Consider the following 9,315-nt stretch of genomic DNA (forward strand, 5'->3'; position numbering starts at 1 on the left):
AAAAGCCATTTACAAGCCTAGGAGACTGGCCTCAGAAGAAACCAACCCTGCCCACATCTTGATCCCCAGAACAGTCTTCCAGACTCCAGGACTGCGAGAAAATCAATTTCTGTTGCTTAGGCCACCCAATCTGTGGTCTTTTAGAGCAAACAAGAACACTCGCTTTTCTTTTTTGTCTGATGGTGCATATTCAGGAGGAAACATAGTCACAACACAACTACCTACTGAAACAGACAAGTAACACTAACAGGTTGAAATGTATTTACTTATCTACTGTTCTGCCGTTTATCAAGTATTTTCACAAGCCCTAACTCTCAATCTTCGCAGCTGCCTCAGCATCACCTAGGAATCTGTTTGAAGTGCAAATTCTCAGGCCCCACAGAAGTCTTACAGAATCAGACACTGGAAGGGGCACGAAGCGCGGCAGTCATGGTGTTTTCTTTTTTTTTTTTTTTTTTTTTTTTGGGGGGTCTCCTTCTTTCCCCCCCGGGGGGCACTGCGGGGGGCCAATTTCGGCTCCCCTCGGGGNACAGATTCCCAACCTTGCTTGTGTCTTTACCAAATACGAAACCATACTAGGGACCCGAACCCTTTCCTCCCTGGGTTTCCATTCATTTTTCTCCTGCTTCACTGAGTGCTGATTCCTTCTCCTTCTCTTGACCACATTTCTGTCTCTCCTGCAGATTCCCACTGCCTCTTTTTCTTTTTTTTTGAGACGGAGTCTCGCTCTGTCGCCCAGGCTGGAGTGCAGTGGCACAATCTCGGCTCACTGCAAGCTCCGCCTCCCGGGTTCACGCCATTCTCCTGCCTCAGCCTCCCGAGTAGCTGGGACTACAGGCGCCCACCACCGCGCCCGGCTAATTTTTTCTATTTTTAGTAGAGACGGGGTTTCACCATGGTCTCGATCTCCTGACCTTGTGATCCGCCCGCCTCGGCCTCCCAAAGTGCTGGGATTACAGGCGTGAGCCACCGCGCCCGGCCAAGTCATGGTGTTTTCACAAACGTTCTGGAGGACTCTGGTGTAGCTAAAGTGCGAGAACCACCGAGGCAGGGTTCCGTCCCGGTGGAGGAGATTGGGGGATGCCGTGACTTTTTCACAGGTGCGCGTGGCCAGCAAGGACGATCGCCTTTGCAACTGGCCCACAGCGTTGGCACGGGTCGCCAGATTTTATTTATCCTTGGAAGGTCTGGAGACTTAGAGGGGCGTCTCAGGGCTCCAGGGTAAGTAGCTGCCTCCGGGCAGCAGAGCCGGTGAGAGACAGGGAGCCCCGAGCCGCCGGGCGCGTGCGCGTGGGCGCGTCCCTGGGCCGGGCGCGCGCCGAGGGGGTGGGTGGCGCCGGCCCTGCCGGCCTGGCGCGCGGTCCGAGCCACTCAGAGCGCCCGGCGGCCAACACCCGGGGGCCCTACAATTAATACCGGGCGCCTGCCCGCTGGCCGGGACTCGCGCGCCGGCTCTCGGGGACGTAGGCGCCCGGTCTGCCCTGACGAGCTCGCCACTGGCTCTGCTCCGGCGGCGACGGCGACAGTGGCCCGGGCCGACTCTCGTGGGGCCCCCACCTCCTTGAGAGCGAGCTTGGGCAGGGGACGGTGCCGCACCACCGAGGTCCCGCGCAAGGGTGCGCCCCCGGCCCGGGACCCGCAGGTGTGCGAGCCCGGTCGGGGCTCGGCAGGAGCGCGCGGAGAAGGTGAGTCGGGGGAAAAAGTGGGGACGGAAGTGTGGACGCGCTAGTGTGGGCGCACCCCCGGGAAGGTCTCGGAAATGTCCTCTCTCCCCTCTTCCTGGTCCCCCTCCAGAGTTTCGCTCAGGTCCTCAGGGGACAGCCTGAGAGGCCAACTTGCTGGAAGAGTTCACTTGGCGCGAGTGGACAGAGAGAGTTGGACAGCCACACCCCCGGCCGGGAGAGCGACAGGGCGGCCCTGGCCTCCAGCCCCACTGGGATCCTAAAGCCCCGCATCCCCGGGGCTGCAGCTGAGGCTCACCCAAGCCTCTTCCCAGCCCTGGGACCCCGGGGGCGTGACTGCCACTACCCTGAGAGCTACTGAGACACAGGACACAAACTTAGTTTCCAAACAAAGTAAAATCTGCCTTTCTGGTGTTTTAAGACAGGACGTGCTTATGCCGATTCATCGCGGTTTCCTTGGGCCACCTCCGAGGACGGGGCTGGACCCGCTGGCCGTGGAGGGGGTCGGCTTCGGGCGCGTGTTCGTGTCCTGGGGCGTGGGGACAGCTCTCGTGCCTCCCTCGGGAGTCGGCCCAGCATGGTCCCCGCGCACTGGTCCCTGTTTTGGGAAGGGGTGCCCGTGTTGGGAGAGGCGGAGTGCCTGCGCTCGGCCCCCTTCCGTGTCCCCACCCTCTCCACCCCGTCCGAGGGTGCTCCCGCCTGGTGGCCCAGCAGAGGGCGCCAGCTCCCGGCCGCCGCGCGGGTCGCAAGGGGAGGGGACGCGCGAGCCTCCAGGTAAGGAGCGAAGTGAATCATCCCGAACGGGGACCCGCTCCCCTCGCGGTGGGAACGAGGCGGGGCGTGGCCGCGGCACTGCTGAGAAGTCTGGGCCGCCGAGCCACTGTCGGCGGGAAGCGGCGATCCCGCCACCGGTAGGTGTGGAAGAGCCGGGAAGGTGAGGAAAGTCCCTCCGCCCGGTGGCCGAGGGGCGCGCGCAGCCAGGGCCGGCAGACGCCAGTACGCGCCGCTGCGTTCAGCTCTGGGGCCGCAGGCGCGGGTCAGTCTCGCTCTGGCTGCGGGCGGCCCTGTCGGGGACGGAAGCGGGAACGGGGGGAGCTTCCCGGGGGTGGAGGCCGGTGGGTCCCTGGGCCGCTGCGACGGGGCGCTGCGCTCGGCCCGCGGGGTCCCCGAGCCGTAACAAAGGCGCGGCGGGGCTGCGGCTCCCACCCACTTCCGTCCCCAGCGCGCGCCGCGGGGAGGAGCGGGCCGGGACAGGGTTTCTCTCCGCGGAGTTTCGGGAAGTTAGCGCGGCTGCCCGTTACGCGGAGAGCAGGGCGGGGAGGCGGGTGGCCCGGGGAGTGGCGCGCCAGTGATCAGAACTGCGACATCGCCCGGTTCCTTTCCCGACACCAGCCGCAAGTGGCCGGGGCTGCGGTGGCCCCCACGCCCCCGCCCGGGGTCCCAGGCCGGCGCCTCGGCAGGGCCCGCGCGGGTTTGAACCCGACGCGTGGTGCGCCAGGCCACTCCGCCTGCCCACGTTTCTGCGCGCGTGCGGGCTCCCCGAAGGGAGTGGTTTAGCATCCGTCCCCTGCACCCTGAGTGGAGCTCCAGAAGGCGGTAATTGTATTACAGTGAGTGAGCGGCGGGGAGGCTGCAGTCCAGGCCGCAATCTGGGTCAGGTGCGGGGTTAAGCGCTTTAGGCGTTGGCTTGAGAGATCTTGTGGAGTCTGACAGTTTATTGCAATGAGAAGTTCCTCACAAGGGGAGAGGCCAGCTGGGGAAATTAAAGGAGCTCCTGTCTGCCATTCCCAGTCCCATCCCGAGGTTGTGATAACTTGTGCCTGAGCAAACCCTAGCACAGGCACACGTTTTGTCATAGAAATGTCAGAGGCCGCATCTCTACTGCGCCAGATGTTTCTCAGCATCTGAACAGGAGAGGAGGAGGTGGTGTAGAAGAGAAACCCAGGACGTTTCTCTTAGTCTGCTTAGTGTGAACCCTGGCCCCTCGCAGTCAGTCGATGGAATTCACGTTTTCGTGTCTTGTCTTATCGGCCTCCACCCCCTTCTTCTGTTGGAAGGAAAGGGCAGGCACTGGTTTTTATGAAGTGCTGTTGGATGAGGGACTCTCCCCTACACAATGTGGAAGGCTCTTCATTTTCTCTTTAAACGTTTCCACCTCTTTCCAGGAGGTGATTTCTGTTTCACAAATGAGGAAACTGAGGCTTAGAGAGGTTAACAGATCCAAGAGTCTGCCCTGTGCCAAAGGGGACTGTTTATTCCTTGCAGGTTATTTTTTTATTTTTGGCAAAGTCAATTACTGAAGAGCGCTTTATGGACTGCTGGGTGTGTGCTGTACCCCGGGGTTCAGGTTTGATTATGTTAGGCTTTAGGGCTTGGTGGATTTTCCACCTGTCTCTGGCTTGTGTTAATGCCAGTGCCATAACTGAAGCAACTCGTGTTTAAAACTTAATGTATATGAAGAGAACTAAGGTTTCCTCCCCAAACCTTTAGAATTATAAGACAATTCCAAAGAGAGGTGGAAATAGTCGTCCTTTGCTTTTTGCAGTGTTTCATCAGGCAGGTGGGCCCGGCGTCAGGAATTCTACACAGCACGGAGCACTGCTTGCCTTTTCTTTTGCAAGGAGCTACAGTTTCCACCTTGTTTAAGCTGTATGTGACTTTGCCACTGTGCTGAATGTGCGTTTAAAATTAAGTGAAGCATGCTTTGGATATAATGGCCCACCTTACTGACTGATAAGTTAAAACCTCAGAATTTCTTTGAGGGATCCAAGGATGGTGGTTGTATTCACAACTTTTATACAACATTTGAGCTCAAGTTTACAAAATAGGACTTCAGCATTGTCCTGACTGTACTTAAAATGTATTGCCTTCAAGGAAGATGTTTGCAGCTCTGGTGTGACAGTCAGGGACTTGGAATGTCCCAGGTAGAGGCAGCGAGGCGTGCTGATGACGGCGAGCCTGGGAAGTCAGAATGGCTGGGTTCAGTTGCTGCCTTCACCATTTAGAGGTCTGTAGCCTTGGACAATTTACCCAACATCTGAGCTTCACTTTCTTTTTTAAAATATAAATCAAAGGCCAGGTGCCATGCCTCACACCTGTAGTACCAGGGCTTTGGGAGGCCGAGGTGGGAGGATGGCTTGGGGCCAGGAGTTTGAGACCAGCCTGGGCAACATAGTGAGACCCTGTTTCTACAAAATATTTAAAAATTACCTGTACTCTTAGCTACTTGGGATGCTGAGGTGGGAGGATCACTTGAGCCCAAGAGTTCGAGCCTGCAGTGAGCTATGATTGCGTCACTGCACCCCAGCCTGGGTAACAGAGCTAGATGGCTGTCTGTAAAAAAACTAAACAAAGCAAGCTATGAGTAATAATAGTGCCTCCTGGTTTCAAACCATGAGGACTAAATTAGATAATTCATGAGATACTCAGCACAGTGCCTAGCACATAGTTGCTATTCAACAAATGTTAACTAATGACGATGTTTAAGAACAGAATCCTTCCCTTCCTTCCCTCATCCAGAGAGGTAAAGTGGTTCATAGTTGCCCTGAACACCCTATTCTTAGTGAATATGGCAATATAGTACAGTTAGCAGTTCCGCCTTCTCTCAGCAAGTTGAGGCTCGGGAAAGGTTGGTAGTGATGGAAAACTTGGTCCAGTCGCCCAAGGAGTTTACAAGGAGCTCCTGAACTGTAGAGCTTTTCTCCTGGTTTTGCCACTGTGTAATTCTGTGGCTGGCCTTTCAGCCATTTCCCTTTCTTTAAAATGTAAAGCCCAGTATTCTAATGGCCAAGATGGTAGGAATTTATTTTAAAAAACAAAAACCCAAACCACATGAACTGGTGAAAAGGAAATATGTATTCTCTCTTCTCATTCACTAGCCATAAATGGCACTAAAGAAATGTAACTGCTTCTGTGAAAATTGTGCTGGCCTAATCCTGGGAAGAGGGACATTTCCTTGGAAAATGTAATGTTTTCTGACAGTCTGTTTAAAGGTGAACCACCAAGTTGATCGAAGAGGAAGGAGAGTTTGAGACATAACATTTCAAAAATATTTCCTTAAACATGGTCAACTATGTATGATCTGAAAGTTGCTAAACTAACTTCTAGATGACAGCATGAAGTATAGGTCAGTTAAGCTGAACAACTAATGAGCAACCAGTATAGCTATTTCATATGTTAAAAAAACTTGAAAGTTTTTCAAATGAGCAAATACACTCTCTATTGTATATACATGCAAGAAATAGAAAATTGTATATTATATCTATAAGTATACTGTATATATAATTTCTTATAATACATCTGATCATTTTTTGCTATTTTATACCTTTGATTTGGGTTTTGCTCTTTTAAACAATTGGTATGGACTAAAGCACCATAAAGAAACGTTATAATGTCATTATACACCACCCGATGTGTAGTTACCATGAACATTATCTTCAAGAAAGTGCATGGACAGGAGGACAGGGAAGGATTGTCATTTATGTAGGTTTTACATCTGGATATGATATGCAGCTTCTCCCACACTGGAAAGTGAGCTGCGTGCATAACCAATCGGAGGCATGTAAAGAGTTAGGAGCAAGATCCGTGCTTTTGTGCATCTCACTCCATTTGTAGCCACTTGTTGCACTCCATCTGGGAAGAAAGAAGCCGCTGCAGGGCATGCGCCAGACCTGCGCTGGGCTGTCGCTTCCATTGTACGGAAGATGAACAGGCGGCGTTATTTTGGATCACATAGCAGCTTGTTCAAAAGCATCTTGCATTCCCCAGCTGTTCCACAACTTCTTCGCATATGGGAGAGAACTTGCCAGCTGCTGGGGCAACTGTACTTACATTTGCTGCCTTTGTTCAGTAAACAAGGAAGGTAAAAAGACAGGCGCCTTTGTTAAACTGTAGTCATTGTAAAGAGACTTATTTGTTTCTGTTATGTCAATGTTATTCCAGATATAGTCTGTCAGGGGAGGAGGTTTAAAAGGAAATGTCAGAATTAACATTTTTTAAATCCAAATAAATGTTATTTTAGGGTAACCGGCATGTATAGTTTTTCCATATGTAAAACCTGAGGCTGCTTTTATATTTCGTTGCCTAACAAAGGAATGGATCTAATACCTAAAAATAAGTGTTTACTTAAAAATTGACATATGAATCAGATTTAATTCTATACATTTTTCTATTGCATGAAATACATAAAAGTTACAGTGTGTCTCCAGACAGTGCTTTTGTGTTTTCAGAACATTCTGTTGGTTTTGCATTTGTTGGAGCTGGAGGGTACCTTGCCCACACCCTTTGTTTAATCAATGAGAAAACTTCAGTTTATAAGAAGTTGTTGCTTATCCAAGGTGGTTTGGCTAGTGGATTTAATTCAGTAAAGCTTCTGTCGAGTGTTTACAGTGTGACAGGCCTGGGAAACCTATAAAGATGAATAAGGGTTGGGCCCAGCCCTGGATGGACTCGCAGTTCAGAAACAACAGACGTAAACAAATACTTCAAGTATGAGGGCTAGAGCAGAGGCAGCACCTTTTTGTTTTCAGAGCAGTGTTGTAATCATGTCAACTCAAATAAAGCCAGAGTAGCAAGTTGCTGTGCCAGTAAGAATCGAGGAGCAGAATCTTGGGTACAGGAAGATAAGAGGAGGCATTACGTGGTTTATTGAATTTTAAGTACATGTCCCTAAAAAAGGTTTTGTATTGTGTCTCCACCTAGGCCTGCTTGTCTTCCAGTTCCTGGCCAGCACCCCAAAACATCTTGCCTTCCTAATTATTGTGAATTGTGAATAAATGGCCCTCTAGTAGCTCCAGCATCAATCACAATCCTTTTTGGGATATTCAGTCAGTTTCAATCCCCTTTGTTCTATAAGAGGTTGTAAAATAAGCCAGAATTGCTTGGGCATGTATAAAACCCTCTGACTCCAAATCTCCTCTAAATCTTAGGGGTTCCTTGTACTGGAAACTGCTGTTGCTTCAGATCCCCTGATGATTCACGGTTGCTGAGTTGCGCCCACAATTCTAAGCCCTTAATCCACTTCTGGGCTCCATTTATACGTTCGTGTATCTCTTACTTCATCCTTTTTGTGCAGTAATAACAGATTTTTACAGTCTTTCAGTTTTCACTTGGTTTTACTGACGTTTTCACTTGAGACGCTCAAGAATTCCATTGGGTTCTTAGGGCTGATGACCCAGGGTTTCCATCTTGTAGAAGAGGAAACCAAGGCTTCACGGTTGAGAAACTTGCCTGGGCTAGGATTAGAAGTAAAATCTCCTGATTGAAAGTTCAGCACTGCCCTCTCACTGGAAGGGTCAACTTATACAAAGCTGGAGGTTGAGTTTCATCTTCTTCTACAGCTTCATTGTGCATGCCCTGACTTCAGTGATCCTCACTGGGTTTTCCACCCAGGGCTTTCACTGGGATAAATCTCCCTTTCTTTTTTTTTTTTTTTTTTTTGAGGACACGTTCCACATTTTATTTACATTTTAAGACTAACTTTAATCTCCAAATCACATATCCATACACCTATTTCCCTTTTGTTGACTTCACTTAAACTTAAATGCATGGTTAAACAAAGACTGTAAACAAATATTTACCATGTCTGTTACATGTAACACACAAGAACAGCTTTTAACAGAAATTCATCAACTCCCCCCAACATTTTTTATTATAAATACAGGTATCAAAACAATCCTGAACATATTTTTGATACTACTAGTAGTCAGCACCCACACCGCTTCAAAAATTAACACATCTGTGACAATATTCGTTGTACCTGCTACTTTTTAAACAATTTCAACTGCAGCTCTCTTTTACTAAGCAAGATGGGTAAAGCATGCCATTTCTGTTTTCTTTCTTGAGATTTTCACTTTTTAGAAACACACATGCTTCCACTGCCATCTGACACTTCTCCACACGCTTTCATCTTGTAAACCTGAATTCTACTTTGAGTACTCCAGGTTTATGTTTAAATGACAGTGCCTTAACAAGAGAAAAAAAATTGTGCTGCATTTTTCCTCCTGTTACCTGAAAACATAATGGGTGTACATGTATTAAATATATTCTTACAAATGTCCAGGTCATGTTTACCAGCTGGAATTCTTTTACTTAATGTGTGGGTATTTTTCATTGTGATATTTAATCAAGACATTAACATGAGTAGAAGGTTGTTGATTTAAGACAAGTTTGAGATCCACTAAAATTAATTGTTGTATGTTTGTCCTTCTGGTGGCTGTGGAAGCTTCATATTTTCTTTGGACATCATTAGACGTCTTAGCTCTTGAAGTACAACTTTAATGCTATATGAATTTCGCCATTTTGCTTACACTGGTATGCTCCGGGCATCCACCATCCCACTGGAATTATTTATTCCATTCATATTAATTTTTGTTACAAATCTAACTGACGGAGGAGCTTCTGGGTATTTAGGTCCACATTCTACTTTCAGGCTATATATTCTGTTTTCATAATTTGTCCTTGGTGGCCCAATAATCATGCCTGTCCACCTTGTAAGTGTCATATCTTCATCATCTTCAAGGCCCCAGCTAACCGTACCATCGCCTACTCCTTTTCGTCCTTTTTCAAGTTCTTCCAACAAGCGAAAATTACGAGGAACTTTAACTCCTGTGGACACCGCCATCTTCTCCTGCAG

At 49.3% G+C, this 9,315-nt stretch overlaps 1 pseudogene across 1 annotated transcript; it reads right to left on the minus strand.

Annotated features, from left to right (window-relative positions):
* Positions 1–8,100: 8,100 nt before the first annotated feature.
* Positions 8,101–9,315, minus strand: LOC112631575 (annotated as a pseudogene). Its single transcript, XR_003121153.1, has one exon. The product of XR_003121153.1 is annotated as a ubiquitin-conjugating enzyme E2 variant 2 pseudogene (transcript).

This window comes from Theropithecus gelada, chromosome 9 (genome assembly GCF_003255815.1).
Source record: "Theropithecus gelada isolate Dixy chromosome 9, Tgel_1.0, whole genome shotgun sequence".
NCBI lineage: Eukaryota > Metazoa > Chordata > Mammalia > Primates > Cercopithecidae > Theropithecus > Theropithecus gelada.